The 23,331-nt window shown below is 38.5% G+C and overlaps 1 protein-coding gene across 1 annotated transcript in view; it reads left to right on the top strand.

The window, feature by feature from the left end:
* Positions 1-4,486: 4,486 nt before the first annotated feature.
* The window catches only part of LOC145988686 (glutamate receptor ionotropic, kainate 2-like), a 202,025-nt gene continuing 183,180 nt past the window's right edge, over positions 4,487-23,331 (top strand). The window contains exon 1 of the mRNA XM_083123764.1: positions 4,487-4,574. The gene's annotated coding sequence lies outside the window, so the exon portion shown is untranslated. The remainder of the gene's footprint in view (positions 4,575-23,331) is intronic.

Below are 23,331 nucleotides of genomic sequence, written 5' to 3'. Positions count from 1 at the left end.
AAATTCTTGGAAGTAGCAGCAAATTGAAAGGCTCAGATATTTACATCGAACAGGACTATTCATTTTCTGTTAGGCAACAACGACAGAGACTTAAAAAGCATCTCTTCGAAGCCAGACAGCAAGGATGTAGAGCTCATCTGCAATATAAATATCTCAACGTCAACGGCAGAAAATATACAATTTGGGACTTGGAAGACAACCATGGCGACTTTCAAGAATGCATCGAGACCCGAGAACCTTCAGCTGAGTCTAATTCCCAGAAACAGGCTTTCCCTCCACCCCCCACCAATGGAAATGTGACGTCTCAGGGAGCACAAGTGACAACGACCGCATTCCAACCATCTTCGTGCGGTGATCCGTTTCCCCCCTCCACCTCCAACGGGACAAGGAAAGAAGAGAACAACCGGATATCGCAAATAGGTCACCAGTTTCCCCCTCCCTCTACTCAGCGATATCCCAAGCGCCAGGGAAGCAACCAAGGAACGAGACCCTGAGGTGAGGCCAGATGTAAAAAAGTAAGTGGTAATGGTCACGTGACCAGCAATTATGTCGATAAAGGAACTGCAAGTGTAAGTGTTTCTTACCAAAATGTGAGGGGCTTAAGAACTAAACTCAAAACATTCTACCTGAGTGTATTAAATAACGATTTTGATGTAATCATGGCTACGGAAACATGGTTAAATCCATCGTTCAGTGACAGGGAAGTAATTGACGATAGATATATTCTGTTTCGGTCGGATCGCGATGCACAATCTTCTAACAAAGGCTTGGGGGGAGGGGTACTTCTGGCTGTAAACAGGGCTTTTCGAGCTATCGAAATTGAAACTCCGGTAATTGACCCTCTGATAAATTACTTGTTAGTAAAAATTAGCGAAATAAATATGCATATTTGTGTAGCCTATTTCCCCCCAAATACGAATCGATCTGTATACAGTTCCTTCTATCAAACTTTAGAATCACTTTATGAGCAGGGGTCTTCCCTTATTATTGCAGGGGATTTTAATTTTCCTGAGATAAAGGGGGCGGATCACAATCTCTTATCTTCAAACGAAGCTTGCGTAGAATTGAGTCATTTCATGTCACTCCACCTACTAAAAAGCTTCAATGACATAAAAAATGATAACCAACGAACGTTAGATTTGATTTTAAGTAACTTTAATAGCATAACAGTCACAAGGGAATCCGATCCTCTCGTACCAGAAGACATTCATCACCCAGCTTTAAATATTGACATTTCCATGACTAAATTTAAATCTATCACGAAAAATTCAATTCAAGCAGAATATAACTATAACTTTAGGAATGCAGATTTTTTAAAAATGTATAATCTTATGAGAGCTGTAAATTGGAATGATCTGAAGAAATACACTAATATTAATGCCGCTATTGATAAGTTCTATGAAATGGTGTATGACATATTTAACAAATGCGTACCTTCAACGAAAACTCAACCGAAGAAATTTCCGAGCTGGTTCTCACGGGAAATTATAAAGAATATCAGGAAAAAAGCATATCATAGGCAAAAATGGAAAAATAACGCTCCCCACGCTGAACATCATCATGAGAAATTTAAAGAACTTCGGAATATTGTTAAACGAGGGATTCAAAAAGCATATACGCATTATATTTCAAGCACAGAGTATAACATACTTCATACCCCTAATCTCATCTTCAGCTTTGCCAAAAATATGAAAAAACAAAAAAGAGCAGAACCTTTTCAATATCAAGGTAAAGTACTTTCTGACACTCTAGAAGTAACAACAGCGTTTGCTAAATATTTTCAATCGGTGTACCGGCAGGATGATGGCAAAAATAAGACTTTGAATATTCAGTCTTACAGTGAAATCGATAAACTAAACCTATCAGATATTAGTCTTAAAGAAATCGAAGATGCCATTAAAAATCTTAAACCGAAAAAATCTATTGGTTCCGATAAAATTCCGCCTTACATACTTAAAGGATGCGGTGAGATACTCAAATACCCCCTGCACACGCTGTTCAATCTTGTACTTTCCACCTCAACATTTCCAGATATTTGGAAATTAGCAAAAATTACCCCGATACCAAAAACAAATAAGCAAAATGATGTAGAGAATTACAGGCCGATAGCAGTCCTGGCAGCACCTGCCAAGCTCTTAGAGCAAATTCTTTACAAGCACATTTCTTTTCACATACGATCAGTGATCTCTCCTTATCAACATGGTTTCTTATGTAAAAAGTCTGTCTGTACCAACCTATCAGAAATAACCCATTTTATCGCAACCGCGATGGATAGCGGAGCTCAAGTAGATGTAATATATACAGATTTTTCGAAAGCGTTTGATACCGTAAACCATAGAATCTTAATAGAAAAACTGAAATCATACAATCTATCGAATCCGATGTTACAATTGTGTCAATCCTACTTAACAAACCGCAAACAGTACGTAACGTTTCAGGGAAATACCTCCGATGAATTTGAAGCTACATCCGGAGTTCCCCAAGGCTCTAACCTTGGTCCCTTATTCTTTCTCATGTACATAAATGATCTTCACGAACATCTGAATCAATCGGGTAAACTACTTTTTGCGGACGATTTAAAAATATACAAAAGAATTTGCAGTTACAGTGACTGTACCGAGTTACAAGCGGACATAAACAGTCTTGTGGAATGGTGCGAAAGCAACAAACTAATCTTAAATAGCGAAAAATGTTACCAAATGTCATATACTCGAAACACTACATCAATAAAATACGACTATTGCATAAATAAACAAAAATTAAAACGGGTAGAAACAATCAAAGATCTAGGAGTTCTGTTTGATTCTAAACTTACATTTCACGCGCACGTTAACTTTGTAACAAACGAGGCTTACAGACTTCTGGGATTTATAATGCGTACATGCAAAGAGTTCAAAAATGTCGGAAGCTTAATGATGCTTTATAATGCTTACGTTAGAGCGAAAATTGAATATGCAAGCATAGTGTGGCACCCTCAAACCCAGCAAGATATAAACAAAATAGAACAAATTCAAAGTAAATTCTTAAGACACTTAAAGTACAAACTAGATGGTATATACCCTCAAATGGAATCCCGTGAGAACCTTCTCAGATATTTTAACCTAACAACTCTCAACAACAGACGCATCATGCATCAGCTCATTTTCCTCCACAAAATTTTAAATAATCTCATCGAAGCTCCTTTCGCCCTGTCACAGCTCGACTTCTACGTCCCCTCAAGCAAATTACGACCAAGAACGCAACTCTTCAGCCTGCGTCGTAATAGAACCAACGCTCTGACAATATCCCCAATTTGGAATATGTGTAAAACATTTAATGATACCATCAAAAGTGAAAACAGTGTGGACTTATTTTGCCCGACCGCAATTTTGAAAAGGAGTATACTAAAATTACATAAATTACGATAGAACCTAAGATTTATATGTTTGTTAAATGTTTTCAGTCTATATACTACATTCATCTGTGCAATATTTCAATAATGTTATCACAAAATTATTGTATAATGAACGCCATTAATGGGTAATATACCTGTTGCGTTCAATTTCTGAAATAAATAAATAAATAAAATAAATAAGGATAAATATCGTGCCAAAATGACCATAAATTGGGTCTTTGTGAAAAATTGTAGGGGTTGCTGAGGAAATTTTAGGGGAGGATATAAAGGGTGTTGGAGGTGTGTGGATAGATCACTGGTACGATTGCATATTAATAGTAAGTAACCAGTGCTCGAAGTGGGTGTGCTATCCCCCGGTTAAGAAAATTTGCATAAAACATTCCCATAGATAGGATAGTGTGCTTAAACATCCCTCCAGGCATTTTCTTTTCGAGCACGGAGTCAAATTACTTTGTTGGTTGGTTGAGTTGGTGTTTTAAGTCAACTTTATGCAAAGTAAGGCTAACCGGGACTGGACCTACAGTTTAAAGTGGGATCCGAACCACTTGTGCCTACACCGGGTATCGAACCCGGTACCCCTTGATTACAATGCGACCACGCTACCACTGCGCCATCGAGGAGGCCCTAAAATTACTTTCTTTCTAAAACTCTGGTAAGGGGTGTGCATCCCCCTAGCCTTCTGTTGTTGCCACTGTACGTACAGTCACGAACACTTCTGGGTTGTAACAATCCCATTAACTTTCAATGTGATCGTTACAACCCAGAAGTGTCCATGACTGTAAAAGTTTGAAAAGAAAAATATTGTCAGTGCCCATTCACGCCCCCCTTGATGGAGCGCCATTGCTCAAGTTCTTGAAATATGTACCACGTTCACTGTAATGAACTTGTTGAAGAGTTAAACTAATGATGTTTTTTTCCTTCTTTTTTCACGAATCTTTGCAGATTACGTGGTCCCTCGGTTGCCAAAATCCATGCAAACAACGGATCAATCCCCTCGCTCCGCGGGTGCATGTTTGTCGTAGTTGACCGATACGCCGCTTGGTGTCGCACCCAACGGCAGGATCGACTCCGATCTCGATAAAAAGTGAGGAGTCAAAGGGAGACGGCTCTCTGGCGGAGGAGAGAAGGAACGCAGAAAGGCGGGAACGCTTCCACGGGGAAGGAGAGGGAATCGACGGAGGTAAGTGAGCGGATATTTTCAGCTTAGGGTATTAATTTGTGATGAACTTAGATTAACTTTCTGGAAGTTCCCGTTATACCAAGTTCACTGGACATTACGTCATTTCTTTACGTTAGTAAAATCTTGAAACTAATATCCAGGCTGTATTTTTTTACTGTTAGTTTTTAAATCGTTTAAAGTCGCCCTTTGCAGAAGTATCGTTCCAATGTTTTCTTTCTTTTTTGTTTTTTTCCGAATAAAAATACATATTGTATCCGGATCGTATTGTCGTTTTTCATAATAGGCACTCAGTGCCGTCAGTCGAAAACGACCAATTTGAACTCGAACTTCAAAAAATTAATTATACACATTGACTGTTATCGCTCACTCGCTTCCTTGTGTGCGTGATCAGGGAATTTTTCGCGTCTCATACCCCCGTCCTCCCCCATCTTTCCCATTGGTTGTGTCCTAATTGCGAACAAAGTCTAAATCGTCCTAATTGCGAATACATAACAGTGAAAAATAATTCCATGTCCTAATTGCGAGCACATGGAACTCAAAAACCTGTTTTCAAAAGCAAATAAGGGTACTGGATCAGGGAGAGAGCTGGTTTGACTACCAACATAGCCAATCCGATTGACTATCATGGTTTTCTACTTTGTAATATCCTCCGAGGTAATTTTTACCCTTTCAATCTAACGACGTAAACAGACTTTCATTCGTGCATTAATTTCTGGAAAGGCCCTTAGTGCCAAAAGAGACGTATAAAAAATAGGCCACACTTTTATTATTAAATTATATATACTTCAACGACGACTTTAATCATGTCGAATTTTTTACGTTCAAGCTGTAACCTCTAAGGCACTGACCATACTCAAGTGTGGAACTGAGTCACTTTAAAGAAAAAATAATCTGTAAAAGACACAGGGGAGGAGATGAGAATGATGAGTTGTAGGTCCTGATGCAGAAATAATGTGTTCGCAATTAGGACACAGCCCTTCGAGGATATTCATGTTTTGACAGCAAGTGTTCGCAATTAGGACGACACCTACCCATTACCACAAGATAACAATAGAATTTTATACACTATTCGCGATTTAAGCTATCTCTTATGACATCTGGCGAGAGGCTTGTTTCGCCATGTTCACACACATTTCAAAACACGGGAAAAGTACATTAATTTGAGCCAGCGGTTTGTCTAGAGACGCTTAAAACCAACGACAACCATCCAAAACCACCTCCGTCACATTTTTATATCATTTATACGGTGTTATCCTCACAGGGTATTTGAAAAACGCAAGTCAAAACTGCATCTCATCCACCCTTGCCAAACCGAAATTATTTCCGAACTATATAATAGGTTAACCACACGGTATCCGTCACCATATATGTATTTTATGTTTCACCTGGTAGAGCTTTCTGTGTTATGTAAATTTGTTTAATACGTATTTAGTCGCGATAATTTTTTTAACGGCGCAGCGTCTCCCACCAAATGTTCATGGATTGGATAATATTAAACAAAAGAATTACTTTATGTAATATACAGATCACAAGACAATAAAAATGTACAAATTTGTATGATTCGCACTCCTAACCTATATGTATTTGTCCACTAATGCTGCAGAACTAAGAATATTTATCTTGTGCAAATTTTTAAAAAAACTCTCTACAACTATACTACCATTAGTTCTAAGCTGCTTTCATTTCTCTGATGAGTCAATTTATTGCTTATCAATGAAAAAATTCTTTCAGTGTTGGCATTTGGGCTCGGATGCTCAAAACTTTCTAAGGTTTGGCACATCAATTTGTTTGTTTCTTAAATCACCGAAAATATTGTTCTTCACTTCCTGTTTTTACCACATTCGCAATCACACCCGCTGAACTCTAAACGTACAAGATATTGCAGTGAACTTGAAGTTTTATATGCCTGGCCGAACTTGTATTATATCGGAATGAACTCAAATTGTGCTATTTTCATTGTTCATTAAATATACGGGAGAAATACAAAGCGATCCATTTAAGTGTAGACCGCCGCGTCGGGGTTTACGCTATCGGCAAACGAGGCGCTCGCGACCGTGTGTCAGCACTGTAGACTGTCCGTGAATCAAGCGCTCAAATTTCCGTAACTAGTTTAAAGAGTGATTTATTTGCTTACCAATTTATGAAAGAAGGTCCTGAAACTGGCGCCTTCCTTGTCCATATATTTTTGACACCTCGTTATGAAGTTACCCATAACTCGCTCCAGTTCCCGTGGATTAATGTTGGTAATTTATTTGCGGATGTTACGTTTCAGTTCATCCAGGGTGTGTGGATTTGACTTGAACACTTCCCGTCCCCTGAAATTTAGTATACAGAGTGTGGATTGTTTGACGACACAACTTTTACACCCGATTGTTTCAAATCGCCTTTGAACTTCACGTGCCGATTGAGTTAACACATATTAGTGTTGCCCACGGGACGAGACGGGACAGGCTTTTAAAAATTCGAGACGAGACGAGATTGATCATGTGTCCCATTGAGAAACGAATATTTTCGAGACGAGACAGCATTTCACAGCATTTCCACGAGACGAGACAGGCCAAAGTCTCGTCTCGTGGGCAACACTAACACATATGAATTATAAATAAATACACGCTATGCAGTAGAAAATATTTGCTGAGCCATAACACACTTAAACTTAAAATACAATACGTAACAAGCACCCTATCACCTCACAGTCTGCAGTGCCGACATACGGCCACGAGCGCCTCGCTTGCCGATAGCGCAAATCCCGACGCGGCGGTCTACACTTCAATGGATCGATCTGTAGAATTCCAATACGGGAGCCGAGAAAATTAAACAAATAATAGCTCTAGTACGGTATTTCCCGAGAAATACGGGAGAGTTGGACACCCTAGTTAGGTGTGTGTGTGTGTGTGGGGGGGGGGGGGTAAATCACTGTCACGAATAATATCTAGGAATGGGACAGGTTGTTTGATTATTATGTACCGGTCGGCCGACACAGGCGCACTGGTGTAAGCTATCGGTTTTTGCCGATAACTTTACCGATCCGATATTTCTATAAAAAGCTTCTAATGTAGTGCATAGTTGTGTCATTTCGTTATTTTTATACCAATACGAAGTCATAATTCATATACACCATTATTAGGGACCAGATACAGCAGACGATTAATTAATTCGATTTAGAAGAAGTCATTGCAATGTTTGGACATGTTACAAGAATAGGGATAAACCTAAACAAGCCCTGGAAGCTATGTGGTCGGCCACGTATTTATTGGAAAGAGTGTGTTGAAATACGTTGTATAAGTAAAGGGGAACATTTTCGGATTTTGAAAAAAGGATAAAAAAACTTTGGATCGAACAGTATACACTAAAACTCGACCGCAACAGCAAAAAATAATCGGAGAAGAAGAAGTTAATTTATTTCATGTTTGTGGATGATTTGTGTTCACTGCAAAACTACATTTTGCCATTTGGAACAGCCAACAGCAATTATAATAGTACGCAAATTGTCCACCACTATGTTCATCATCATATTCTATTATTTTCCTCGATGTGGGCAACCGTACTAAGGATATTGAGTAGTAAACAGCTCATCTTTTATTGTTAGTTATAATTCTCCAACTATTTGTAGTACGTACCGTTTTAATTTATGTGGATAGTCTTTGTTTTGATTCACAGCTACTTTCCAAATCGATAGCAAATAACACGATAACAATACCGATTCATTGAAGTGTAGACCGCCGCGTTGGTGTTTGCGCTATGGGCAAGCGAGGCACTGGCGGACGTTTGTCGGCACTATTTAAACTAGTTATGGAAACTTGCGCGCTTGATTCACGAACAGTCTACAGTGCCGACATGCGGCCGCGAGCGCCTCGCTTGCCGATAGCTCAAACACCGACGCGGCGGTCAACACTTGAATGGATCTCTCTGTACATAGCCTATATAATTATTTAAGTGTAGAAACGAAAATGTAGAAACGTAGGGCACGGATCGCATTACGAGGAACCAAATTTGCCGCCTCAAATTCTTACTGGGCCTAGGTCTAAATGTGGGTTTTCCAATTGTTGGCTATATTAGAATTATTCCAACTATGGAAATCCGAACTACATCAATATGCCGTAGGATGTACTGTGGTCGAGATGCCTTGGTAACCGTTGACTAGAAAAATATCCACATGAAAGATATATTCTGCTGACTATCCAGTGTCCCAGATGAGGATGACGTAACCAGCCGCCTTTGTATCCTTAATCTCCCATTTGGAGGTTATGTTGGTACACAATAAATTGATCGATTACGCATAAAATTCGTTTTAAAATTAATGTCTGATTTACATTCGTCATAAAACTGTTAATGGCTCTATGGATGCACATATCGCTCGTGGCTCGCTTTATTTAGGTCGGAATTCAGTAGATGCATCGGAAGCGGCGAACAGGCAATAAATAGGATGCGATTGCAAGGTCTACTCTCCCTGTATTTCAACTACATACTCCAGTAATTAATAGTTGTGTGTAATAGGTGAACAGCCGTCCCAATTTTAAACCCCAAACTGTAAATCCTACGTTCTGGGCTTAAAGTTCAGCTTAAGTATTCCTTGCAACTTAAAACACTATTTAAAAGCCGGTGAGAATTTTTCTTATGTAGTATAATAACTGAGTTGACTAATTGAATGTTCAAAGATTTTTTGCCGGCCCCCGTGGCGGAGTGGTTAGCACTCCGGGTTCGAATCCTGGCCTGGACATGGATGTTTGTGAGTGTGAATTCATCAATTTCATTATGTAATCACTCATTGTCATCTTCGCAAATTAGCCAAAAGTGACACAAAGAGCGAAGTAAAATAAAGCAGTCAATGTTCAAAGGTTTTTATCGTAAGGTAGGAGAATATGCTCTTATTTGTATTTAATTAATTTTATTATTAAAACACATCCGTTAATTGGTTTATAGATGATACATGAAACTAATAATAATGTGTCCGATAAAAGGAATTTTTATGGGTTTTAGTGTTCTGAAATTGAGTCCAATCCAAGGTGTTTTTTGTATTCACTGAGGTCGGATGTACATAGTAAATGTTGTATATTGTAATCTATTGCAATGCTTGTCCTGTTAAACAATGAAGAAAGAGCAACGAACATGCTGGGGCTTACGAAGTAATATTAAATGGCAAATTACCTAATTTCGATTTTAAATGTACACCCGTTAGTTAAAGACAGCGGAAGGTTTCTGTAGTGTTTATTTTTACCGCAGCAGAGGCCGGGCGATGTAAACACACGCGTGAAAGTAGTTGCGGAGGCGAGGCATTCGGCGAAACAGCTGAAAGGCGGCGGCTGGCTTTGGGGAAAGAATTTCCGATCACGTTGAACAGAGTCTTTGTGTCAGTGTACCAGAAATAATATCTTGGAGCCTTTGAGTTGGAAAGATTGTTTATTTTGAATTTTTCAAGCATCTTAGTTATTCGGTTTTTTGGTGAAACACAAGGACGTTAGAAGTAGTATGACAGGAATTTCTTAAGTGCTTTTCCCAAGCATACCTTATTGGGATTCAGTGGGATCAAGGAATTTGTGTCTTTCGGAGAAACGAGGATTTAAAAGCTTTGTTTAAAGAGCTTAAGAAAGATTTCACACCGAAGTTACAAGCGACACGCAACATGTCTCCTGGCATCCCAGTGACGTTTTCCTTGGAAATGAACCTTAAGAAATGAATGTAACCTTTCACACCGAAGCCACGGAACCAATAAACTATTTTCTGGCTTTACTTATTATTATTTTGTTCATTGCTATTGCATTTTCAAAAAATCGTTATGCAATAAAGTTAGCTGGATTCATTAATTCGGTTTATTTTAGTTCGCTCTACGTCCACTTTTTGGCTAATCGCGAAGATGAGGATGAGTGATGATATGAAATTGATGATAGAACGCTCACAAAGAACACCCTTTCCCAGGCCGGGATTCGAACTCGGGACTCCCTAGCGTCGTAGTGATCTGTGCTAACCACATCGTCACCGAGGTTGGCATTAAATACATTGTAATTGCACTCGAAATTTATACATGAAATTCCGAAACTATTTCATAAACTTCCTTTTTGTCTTTATTCCTTTCTATTGAATGTATTAACTTTATTATTACATTTATTGCACAGGCAACAATAATTATTAAAAATGTTGTTAAGTACCGTGCGTCCATTTCCTTGCGAGGCCGAGAGATCGGGAGAAGTGTGGCGACATTTTCGACCAATAACGTCCCGCATATTTTTATGGACATATCTTTAGCATGCAGATATTTATATTAATATTGCAAGACGAGCTCTAACCTGTGTTATAAGAGTTGTTCAAAGTGATGTCCACCTACATTCACACATTCCTGGCATCGTTTCATGAAATTTTGATTCACACGCAAAAGTCCATCGTTTTTGCTTAGCGGTTCTAAAATTTAATGATCCAGTTTCTCGTAATGTAAGGACAAGACGTCTGACCGTCTCTCTACCTGGAGGTGAAACGCCAGGGAATTTCTGTGCAAATTGCCTACACACGTCTCGACACGAGTCTGTTTTCAAGTAAGTGTCATACATAAAAAAATCTTTGTTCTAACATGAACTTTTTGGCTGGCATTTCAATCGTCTCACTTACACACAACACACACACACACTGCAATTACACAAAGAAGTAGCACGGCAAGTAACCAAAAAACACACTTTTTCACACACTACGAAATTAACACGCTCTTGGTTCAAGGTCTGTTCCTCACTCCATTCGCAGCTCTGTCCAGGGCACCTGTAGTAGCGAAGGAAAGAACAACTCAAGCTCGGAGCTTTCAGATTGCAAAAAAATGTTCACGAAAACCACTGACTTTTAACGGTTTAGTCTGCAACGTAAGCTTTATACAGTGTGCAACATTCGAAACCTCCAAACGATTTTGAGCGAAGCAAAACGCTTTCGAGAATAAACTTAAGCGGGACGTTACTGGTCCAAAATGTCGGCATCTCCGCTAGCGCCGCCCGCCACACTTCTCGCGAACTCTCGGCCTCGCAAGGAAATGGACGCACTGTATTTCGTGATATTAGGTTCGGTACATAATATCAGGGATTTACTTATGACGATTGAAAGCACGAGAAATCAAGTTTCATGACCAAATTTGTGTTAGAAATGTGACTGTTATATTGTTGTGTAAGTGGGGGGAGGATAGAATATCCCTGGATTCTGCTTTAAACTGTGGACTTAGAGCAAAAACTCAGCAACTCAACGCACACACTCCCAATAAGTCTCATCCTGGTTGTGAGTGAAAATAATCGCCTGAAGTAATCTCATACAAAAGATGCATCGTAAAAAGGAATTCTCAAGGCCACGATCGATGTCTTTTGCAATTGGCAATTCAATTGAATCTTCGGTGAAAGCATTCGCTTGTAAATCCCGTAATCTACTTTCACGCTACGAAGGAAACGTAAGGAGTTACTTTTTGTGCGTGGGGGAACTATACAAACTGAGATGACATCGGCTTCTTTTCTGGTTTATACCCACGGAGCAAACACTCACGGTTCCTCGTATATTATCCATGAAAATTTCATCTTCATACAAGGATGCAAGTATCCACTTTTATTTTTTTTAAATCTACTTTTAACTTACCTACAAATATGACCTGACATCGCTTCCTTAGGGGTCGATTTAGCCGAAAGCACAATTATTTTTTTTTATATTGGAACTATTGTTTTTCTAGGAACATAATAAAAGGAATTATACACATGTATTTGAAAAGTATGTGCGTTATCAAAAATATGTCTCTTTTCTGCCATTTTATGATCATCGTGACGATAATTAGTTATGATGATGCGAAATTGATGAAGATACACCCACGCTCGGACAGGGACTCGAATCCAGAAACTTCGATGACCAGAACGGAAGTCAACACATTTGCGAGCTCCGCCACTGAGCCAACAACATTTCAAACGATTATTATTATTAATAGTTAGTGGTTCCTTTGATAGCCGGGCACCAGCGCTGTTGGTCCAACTGGTCCGCCTATGTGGGAGCACTGCTCATATCATGGATGTGGAGTTTTGTAATTTGCCTCCAGATGATGAATGGTCATTAGACGAAATAGATGAAAGAGCATGCATAATGGAATACCTCTGCCTCGTAGTGAGTGGCATCCAATACTTTCGGTTGCTAAAGCGTGAGTTCAACATTCGGTCCACTCGGTTATCGAGGTGGGAAGCTTTTAGCTTGTTGCTATTTACACTCACACACGCATGCATACAACTTATACACAAATTGCTTACTTGACGGTTTTAGTCCATGATATAATTTTTACTTTCAGTTATAGTGGTGGTGAAAGTATAGTATTCAAATATCAGTGTTTGAAATTAACTGTTACTTTTTTAAAGAAATTTAACTGTAACGAGATACTTAAAAATACAATTACGTTATCAACATTTACTTTTACAGTTACGTTATGACATATTGCTAACTTGGTGGAAGAATTAAATTTGACAACTCGGCTTTAAAGTACGAGTATATCTTCTCTGGTGCTAACTTGAAATGTTTTTCGTGGATTCTCGTAGGACAAGGTAGCTTAGGAAGTAACTAAGTTAACTAAGAACTGTAACTTAACTTAAAAAAGTAACTTTCCGTATTCCGTTAAATATCCATGTCACCAAATTACCTTCTTTCTTTCTTGCTTGATTGAGTTTATTTTACTTCGCTTTTGTGCCACTTTGGGTTAATAGGGAAGGTGATGAATGTTGATTAGATGAGATGGATGAAGAGACTATCACAGACATATATGGACGACACAACGCGAGTCCCACAGAGGCTGTGGATCTGAACGCCAGAGCCTCGCTAGTCTTCAAAATGCAGTCCAGGGTGTACTACAAGGAAGAGAGGTTGACGTTTTGGTGTCTTCAGGAAGGGTCACCACTTACCTTCCTCCATTACTTTCTTTTATCTGCATATCTTACTGGATAACTATTCCGTAAATGTAAAGGAATAAGTCTCAGCAACTACAGTCCCGTGCGAATTAATCGGAACAAAATTTTTTATGCATGATAGAGTCTCAAACTTGATTATGGTTTCATGATGATGAATCTATGACAAATGAATCTATGACAAATCGTGTAAAACAAATTATATAACAGAAAGAAGAACATATTAGCTATTAAGAGATATTACGAATATGTAATTTATTGTTTCTGAATAGTGCAATTGATGAATTAGGGTATAAGTACAAAAATTACATAAAGTGTGTAGTTATTGTCGTATTTCAATTAATTCGCACGGGACTGTACGTATGTGTGAATTCGCCCACTAATAAATGTATGAACGTTTAGAAAATATTTCAAATAAAGTAGGGCAATCAGAAATGAGGTCTACAGTCCCGTGCGAATTAATTGAAATACGACAATAACTACACACTTTATGTATTTTTTGTACTTATACCCTAATTCATCAATTACGCTATTCAGAAACAATAAATTACTACATATTCGTAATATTTATTAATAGCTAATATGTTCTTTCTGTTATATAATTTATATTACACGATTTGTCATAGATTCATCATCATGAAATCATAGTCAAGTTTGAGACTCTTATCATGCATAAAAATATCTTGTTCCGATTAATTCGCACGGGACTGTACTTACTCATACAAAAGAAAATTAGTGTGTTTTGAGAGCTGACGATTTCCCTCAAGTCGCCCCTAATTGACATTTTTATAATTGAATTCTTGATAACTGAGGCTATCAAGTATGGTATTTGTACGAGACAAATGTAGTGAGACATGTTCTTGCCCCGTTTTTAATGCACCGTTCTTTTCTGACAGCATTGCATGTTTTGTAACCTTCATTCGCGAAATATATCTCCATATGAAAGGCACGAGAAATTTATGGTCTGTTGGATTCCCTCTGTTCACATGGGCTTATTAGCATCACACGCGGACGAATTTTAATGCCCAGACTCATCCACTTCGCCCAACCTAACCGAAAGTAAAACACGATTTATTTGCCGTTCCATCTACGCTTTCTGTGTTTTTGTTCTTGAAATCATAACATTATGTTCCACGCAGTCGATTTGTAATACAGTAGGCTTTCCCTGAAAGCGAAATGGGGTACGGTGAATTTCATTTCAAGGATGAATGCTTCTCTTTGTTATTGAGTTGGAGTTCTCAGTATTATGTTCGCATTGTCATATGAAAATGTTGCTTTCGTGAAGGTAATACAATACCAGCAGCAAAACCAACAAAGATCTAGCAAGACTTCTTTACAAAATCCGTGCTCCCCTCATAGTGCTTGAATTTGAAATTCTGGCATTCATACGACGAAGTTGTATGACTTAATCTTATAATCTTCAGTCTTCCATAATATGCAATGGAATGTATTTTATTGAAATAAAACTTTATGCATTAAATACGTATTTTCCGCCTGAAAATCTTATAATCTTCAGTTTTCCATAATAAGCAATGGAATGTATCTTTATTGAAATAAAATTGTATGCATTAAATACGTATTTTCCGCCCGAATTTCACTTTCTAGGCGTAGCCCCCTCTGCCTTCTTCCAGGGTCGTTAGATACAGCGGAACTCCGCTGTGGCCTAGTGGCAACGTCGTCACATTGTAATCAAGGGGTCGCGGGTTCAATACTCGGTGGAGGCACATGGTGGTTCGTATCCCACTTTCAACTATAGGTCCAGTCCCAATTAGCCTACTGTGAATAAAGTGAACTTGAACTATAAATACAGTATATTACATAGGCATTTCTATGAATTAGTGAAAGGTTCCTACATAAGAAGGCATTGTATGTATTAATTGGCCAACATATGCGTACAAAATGCTGGTATGTATTATTTTGACCATACGAAATTCCAGTGAAAGCGAATATTGAAATTTTGCCGAAGACTTGATTTTTCAAACAATATCCCGGCCCCCGTGGCGGAGTGGTTAGCACATCGCGCTACGACGCCAGGGGTCCCGGGTTCGAATCCTGGCCTGGGCATGGATGTTTGTGAGTATCCATGCATCAATTTCATCATATTATCACTCATCCCCATCTTCGCAAATTAGCCAAAAGTGACACAAGAAGCGAAGTAATATGAAGCAAATCAATAAATCAATTAGTAAATAAAATATAAATAAATCAATGTGGACAAATCTTCAGTTTAAACTTTTCATGCAAATTCAATAATTTCTGCGAAAGATGAATCGTAACGTAGAAACAAGATTTATTTGTTAAGACTAAAATATTTTCAAGCTCTCGTTACGGTCTAAATTTTAAGTAGAGTCAATGTTTTGTAAAAGTAAATAGCCAGGAGAATACTGTAATTATCAGATTTTACAATCTTGTGATTTACGCTTGAACGCCAGTGCAATTAACACACGCGCACAAGTAGAGGTGTAGCTAGGAGAGGGCAAGTGGGCGCTAAGCCAAGCGGTGTCGAAGAGTAAACGACACAACAATATGTGAATGTATTGGCTCTCTATTAAATTAACGCTGTTTGACAAAAAACTCTTGTTCGTTTTACTTGCATGTTGATGTTTCACCAAGAATGGAACCATTGGGTATATTACTGTTATATTTGATGTAATGTAACAAGTAATGACAAACATAATGTGCAGGGACGTTTGAAATAATTATCAATGCATATACGATAGCTTCAAATATCTAGGAAGCTTAATTGAGAGAAGTGGAAGAATAGATGAGGAGGTAAACAGAAGAGGACGAATGGGTGGTGGACTATATCAAAGCGTTCGAAGATTAATATGGAACAGGGATATACCTATGAAATGCAAGAAGGTAATATATAACACATACTATGTGCCAATAATTACGCACGGAGCAGAGACTTGGACAATGGCAGAGCGAGACAAAAGAAAGATGCAGGCAGTGGAGATGAAATTTTTAAGGAGTGTATTGTGGAAGACTAGAAGGAATAGAATAAGGCATGAGGAGATTCGACGGGCAGTGGGTGTGATGAAGCTACAGGCAAGGATAGATCAGGCACAGATGGTTTGAACACATGAAGAGGATGGTTGCAGAAAGACTGCCAGTAAGAGCTTACCATACACAATGAATGGAAATAAGGCCAAGGGGGAGATCAAGATGTCGGTTGAAAGAGCAGATAGCGGAGACTGTTAGGAGAAGAGGAGAAGATTGGAATACCATGGAAAGAGAGGAGTGGTGGAAGACCAGGAAAAAATGGAAAGACTTCACTTCTATTCCGACCCAGCCAGAGGCAGGAAACGGCAAAGGATGATGAGGATACGATAGTGGTGTACGAGAAATAAAAATATACTCAATATTTGGTGGCTCAGTCGGTAACGCGTCTGACTACCATGCTCAAGGTCCCGGGTTCGATCCCCGGCCGGTTCAAATCCGGGAACTTTTCTAACGATGGAAGCGGCCCCGGCGCCCACCCAGCGTCGAATAACATGGGTACCTGGGGGAAACCCTGGGGGGTAAAGGCGGTCAGGGGCGTGATGCTGATCACATCACCCCCACTCATGACCGGATCAAGAAAGTGTGGGGCGTTATCCCCACACCCCCTATACGCCTTCATGGCGTGGTGCTAAGCACAGGGGAGCACTTTACCTTTTTTACCTTTACCTTTATTAATTAATAATGTCAGTTATAAAATAATACCTCATCGCGGTACCAGTGTTTTCGCAGCATGCTCCATGCAGCATGAATCAATGATCAATATAAATCAACATATGAATAATCAAATAATTCCTGTGAGTTGCCAGAAATTATGTTTTTTGTCACTTTTAGCTTTCTTTAACTTAAAAACTTTATATTCTAGCTCAAATTGTTTCTATTGTTTTAGATTTTATTCTTATTGTATTTTCGCGTCGCTTAATTTCTTTGTAACCTTTAATTTTATCATTATTTTGATCTGTAGTTTTAGGGATTAGATGGTAGACCAGCAAGCAATAGCTGCACCTCGCCCAGCAATAAAGTCAATTTAATTAAATCCAAAACGCATGTTCCAATTTTAAATTGTTATTCGAGTAAAGAATACTGCTGATTAAGTGTTCTCTCCAGACCCAAATAATTGTACTGACTATTATACAGTGGTAGTGCATTAACAATTACCCAATAAATCACAGAAGATTAATGCCAAATGCGTACTTTGAACTTTTTTGTAGCAGGACATTGTTTTAATGAGCTTAGCTACAGCTTAGAGACAACAGTTTTGTTGTAGAGTAACGTCTGCTGATGTGAGACAAAATTAAAATATTTTTTGGTGTGGATTCTTTATGGGGTCGGGAGTCTGTCCGCGCGGAAATATTAAAAAGAAGGATATTATCATTTGCATGTACTTTAAGCAACGGCTGGGAGGGGGAGCATAGCATAAATATGCAAAGACGGCTGTCATTGATGGCACCAGAGGGGAAACAGGCGAGGGCAGACGTCTCCGGTCGACCATTGCAACTCCTACTGCCTTCTTTTAGCCCAAATATGCATTTTCTGCATGGTACACAGGGGTATATTAAGTGACTGTTCACCCAGAAAATATTTCCGTTTCCCTCTGCCTCCCTACCTATATTTTTTCTGGTGCTGTCACTGGGCTTTGTAGAAAAGGACACTTTCTCAAACAACTTCAAATATATGTAGACCCACATTCTCCCCCCCTTCTCATTCTCACTAGTTCAGATGTCACACTTGTAATTTTTAGTCCTCTGTCATAAGTAATTAATTGCGTTGTTATCGAAATAAAACGTCATGCCTTCCGAGGGCGTAGTGGTAACGTCGTCCACTTGTAATCAATCCCTGGTTCTATATTCGGTTGAAGCACAACTTGTCGAAACACAAAAATCGATAAAGTATAAAATAAAATGTTAATGGAGTAAGTTGGAATGTTGTTATTTTGCAGAATGGTCTATGTATTCCCTTACACAATGTGACATTAAGACATCATTCGTGCAGACTTCAATTAATTCGTCATTTTGAATTCATTCTCTATCTTCAGAAAATGTATTCCGAAACCACACTGTGATGTATATAGACTTGTTTCAATTTTAAAGACAGGGTGATAATGCAGGGGAACAAAATATATACATGGTGAGTCATAACATCATTCTGTTGGCTGGGAGTGGGACCACCCGCCATGTAGCACGTACATTCAATGCAACCCACAGAACGCAGATACCCCATGACACCGTGGCCAAACTTATCAAGAAATTCAGAAGGACAGGTTCCGTCGCCGACGAAAGCAGGCCTGGAAGACCAAAGACAGCAACAGATAAAAGGAGGGTAACGCAGGTGCCACGGTGTCATCGGTTATTTGCGTTCTGTGGGTTGCATTGACTGTACGTGCTACATGACGGGTGGTACCACTCCCAGCCAACAGAATGATGTCAATCCGTTCTTCCTTCGTTAGTGGCATCTCTTTTTGATTGGTTCACCTGCCTGAAGAGGAAAAATAAACATTAGTCACGGTTTTCACCAATTGTATGGAGACTTATGACTCACCCTGTATATTACTAAAAGAAGATTCTCTAACTGTACCTATAATTGGGTTTGGAAGGTTTTGGGGTTAGTGCAAAAACATATCATTAGAAGATAACAAAATACTGTATGGATTAACATCAGGTGTAAGAATTTTTTTTTTTTAAAAAAAGAACTACTTTCTATATAACACTCCATGGCCCCTGCTAGTTCAATGCACTTGTTGACACTAAGTGTAGTGTAGGTGTATCTCGGTGTCAGGCTGGTGCAAGGAAAAGGCGTTCAACCAAGTAGACGCTGTACTGCTTTTACGTTTAGAAGATTCAACAAATGACTGTCTGCTGCTTTGAAAGTTAATTTGATTTCTTAGCACGCACCACGTGATCGCATACCACACTGTACACCGCTCCATAACGTAGTGCAAACGGCGCAGACACCAAATAAACGACTAGTCGGTGCTGCACTTAGTAACCAACTATAGTGCGCGTCAAACCTCCTGCATATGGCGATAGCCAATAGCAGCGCACTGCAGCGGTGCCATGTCGAAATCTCACACGGAAAAGAGACAGCGTGGTTGAGCGAAACGTCTTGTCACGGAACTAGGCAACGTCGCACGTCTGTGATTCGCTGGTGCTGTTCAGCCGTTCAAGTCCATGTGCAAGAGATTTGACGCGCACTCTAGATGCGTGAGTGCAGAGTCAAAAAGTGTAGCAAACTACACGGAGCTCATACTGCAAGTACTTCAAGTCAGTAGCTATTTCTCCCGTTGTATCGGCAAATTCGTCTAACAATGAACAAAATATGTGCGAATATATTTTACTTTAATATTTGACTTTATTTGGTATACTGTTATGGATTGAGGAAGAGTGGTGGTGCATATATACATTTGGAGTTCGTTCCTCCCTTTCACCGCGACCAAAAAACCGCGAATGGGTCGTTCCGCTGAAGGCTTCTCGACGACATTGGCAGCCGACCAAAAGCCAGCACGTTCTGCGAGAATCTGCGCTCCCCAGATGTGCTTTTTTTCCCACTTGTTTTATTTTCGTGTCTTTCGTCTTACGAACTCTCGTAATAGCTTCCGATACGAAAAGCGCGGCTTTGTACTTGTTTTGCAACATCTTAGCGGGATTCCCCCTTTGTCACGAATTTCCATGTAGACACATAAAACATTTCTCATCAATTAATATACATAATGTTTTGCCACTGATTTCATCATTCTCCCTAGCACGTATCTAGAAATATATTTCGGGAGGGTGGTTCTGAACCAAGTGTCTCGGAAATAATAATAATAAACATTTAAATTAATACATTAATATAATTCATAGGTTTAATCATAATATATATACATTAATTAATATTCTATTGTTATTATTAGATATTAGATTATTAGATGAATAGTTAAAAGACGAGCCTCTCCGATGGCACAGTGGTAGAGTTGTAATCAAGGGATCCCGGTTTCGATACGCGGTGGAGGCACATCGTGGTTCGGATCCCACTGTAAACTGTAGGTCCAGTCCCGATTAGCCTTACTGTACATAAAGTGGACTTAAAACACCATCTCAATCAATCAAGGTTAAAAGACGGTATTAGAATAGAGATATAACAGCACATATTCATTATCCAGCTTACGTACAATTAAAAATCACCAAAATTTGTGTAAACACAGCTGCACTGGTAAGGAAATTAATGTAAAATAGATAAAGAATTTAAAATTTATTGAATAAAAATAGTAACAATAAATAAATCTAGTTGACGGAAAGTAAAGTTCCTGACTAATATTTTAAGCATATTATTATAATTATTGGTACTCTCATTCAAGACAGTGTTATCTCAATCTAATTCTTGCCTTCGTGCGAGTTTGTAGAAAATAAATAACCCTCGATATACAAAAGTGGTAGAAAAGTGATGTTAAATATAAAAAATGCAGCAATACAAATAGTTTATCTCTATTGAAAGCTCAGCTAAGAGTAATTGTCCTTGCATGGATGGCACAATTCCCCAACCTCCCTCTGTATACAAGTCCTATGGAAAAAAAAAATACTATAGAGTACCAAAGTATACTCAGCTATGCCTTCATAGAAGATTGTTCTGTGGCATCTTTACCTAATAAGTAAATAATAAATATTCTCCTGGTGGGGAGGAGGGAATGATGGATAATAAATATACGAGATTTCCCCAATAAATTTCACACGTGACATCTTACTAATATTGAAACAAGAGACAGAAAGATTCATGTTCGAAACTTTATTTTATTTTGGAAATTATTTATTGTAATTCGTTTTGCTTTAAACTTCAAAACTCTATATAAGGGAACGTGCAAGAAGGAACTTCCTACTGAACCGTTGCCTCTTAGCCCCTTAGCTAGAGTCGCTATATGTCCCGGATTTTCCGGAACAGTCCCGGAATGGCATCATTTGTCCCGGTGTCCCTAAAAGTTTCTTGGAGACACACTAATGTCCCGGAATCTGGTGAGAAAGCAGAAAAGGCTATACTTACTTGAACATTATTTCAATTTAAATGTGTGGACGAAATTTCAAAATGCTTATTTTACAACACAATCTAACTGTATATTGAATCGCTTCCTCTTAAAATACAAGCGCTATTGTTTTGGAAGGTGCCGCAGATATCTTTGACTTTACGAAGGCGCCGCCGAAACCATTAGCAGTCATTATAATTTTATTTCCTTCTGTTTGGATTGCTGAATTTCAGTTAACAGCCACAATCACCGAGATGAATCTGCCTGCAAAAATGTATTTCGTCCACCCTTTAGCCCACTTGAAGTAAATTCTATAGGGGTTATTCCTGAGTAAACAAAAAATAATCGATCAGGCAATTCGGTTATAGATGGCGGGGAAAGAACTTCCGGTTTGGGCTGTTTTCCAATGTAAACAAGTGGAATACAGATCGTCACCGAGCTTATTTTCTTATAAAGGATCGGATACAAAATGGATCACTTGAAATTTTTGAGTGATATGGACAAACAAAGGTGCCTAGAAAAGATTGTCAATTTCCCTGATCCTTTGGATGAAGATTGTCTTTTCCAAGACAATGTTGATCTTCTACCAACAATTTCGAGTTAAGAATTCTGCAGGTTGAAATAAAGCTTACATAAATTATAAACATTGAGATACTTCAATTTTACAATAGTAAAATATATAATTTTCGACATTGTGTAAACAAACACAGCCTCTTTAATTTTAGATTAATTTTATCATATGGCTTAGAGATAGCGGTCAGAAATTTTTGTAGGGTGTAAATGCCAGTAATAAAAGTAAAATAGTAAAAATAATAATAATACTAATAATAATAATATTTACAACTGTTATAAATGTTATATAATAAATAATTACTAAACTAATAAAATTAACAAATTTTATTCGACATTTATTATTAGCTATTATTTATTTAATAATGCTATTCGAGTGTATATCCAGCACAACATTTACAATACTGAAATGCACAGTTATTGTACTTTATTATTAGCTTTTGCAAGTGTCCTTCAAGAAAATACTTTATTTTACTAATAAAGTTTACATTGATTACGTTACATTATAAAATTATAATTTTTGGAATTCTGGATGATTATAAACAGTTTCAATTTTTAAATATAGTCAACACATGTGCGTTAGACAAATTTTTGAAACACGTAAAATATTTTCATTTGATATACTCCGGTGATGTAGTGTCGAGTATAGAGCCTATTCCCTCGTGTTTGCGTCTAGTCTTTTCGTTTTACTGCCTGCATTCACTGATTTTTCCGTATCGGATCTGTCTGAAAACTATGTATAGATACCAGAGAAAAAAAATCTGTTCCCAACCTTGTGTTGTAACCACAAGCTACACAATGTTTGTCGCCTTTTCTTAAGACACTGCCTTTACACCTTTCAACTCCATGTTATTCTATTGAAAACCGGAAGTAAAGTTCCCGCCCGCGCCAAGGAAGCACAGAAATGTAAACATCCGGTGAATAGCCCCCATACCGATAGCACTGATAAAAAGGCAGAAAAAACTTGCAGGCACGTGATTCGGGAAGTGAAACAAGCAAGCCCTGTACCTCGCTGCTACAACGCGTATCATAAGGCTCAATTACATTAGGAGAGTTTACTAGCTACTCGCCGGCGAGTAAACTCGTCCGCAAGTGAAGGTGTGACAACTAACGCAGCGAGTGTCGATTACACAAAGCTAGTAAAATCTCGCTACCCGCTCTAGAGGTTTCGAGAGAGATTTTACCTTGTGTTCCAGGTGTTTCTGTGTATTTAATAGTTTAGTAAAATTAAGTTGAACAGCAACAATATTGTTGAATTTAAAAAAAATTATGAACAATATCGTATGTTATGGAACATCAAACA

Source organism: Lepisma saccharinum, chromosome 6 (assembly GCF_977018435.1).
Source record: "Lepisma saccharinum chromosome 6, izLepSacc3.1, whole genome shotgun sequence".
Classification (NCBI taxonomy): domain Eukaryota; kingdom Metazoa; phylum Arthropoda; class Insecta; order Zygentoma; family Lepismatidae; genus Lepisma; species Lepisma saccharinum.
The sequence above is the reverse complement of the archived record's forward strand: the minus strand, read 5'-3'. Positions and strand labels throughout refer to the sequence as shown.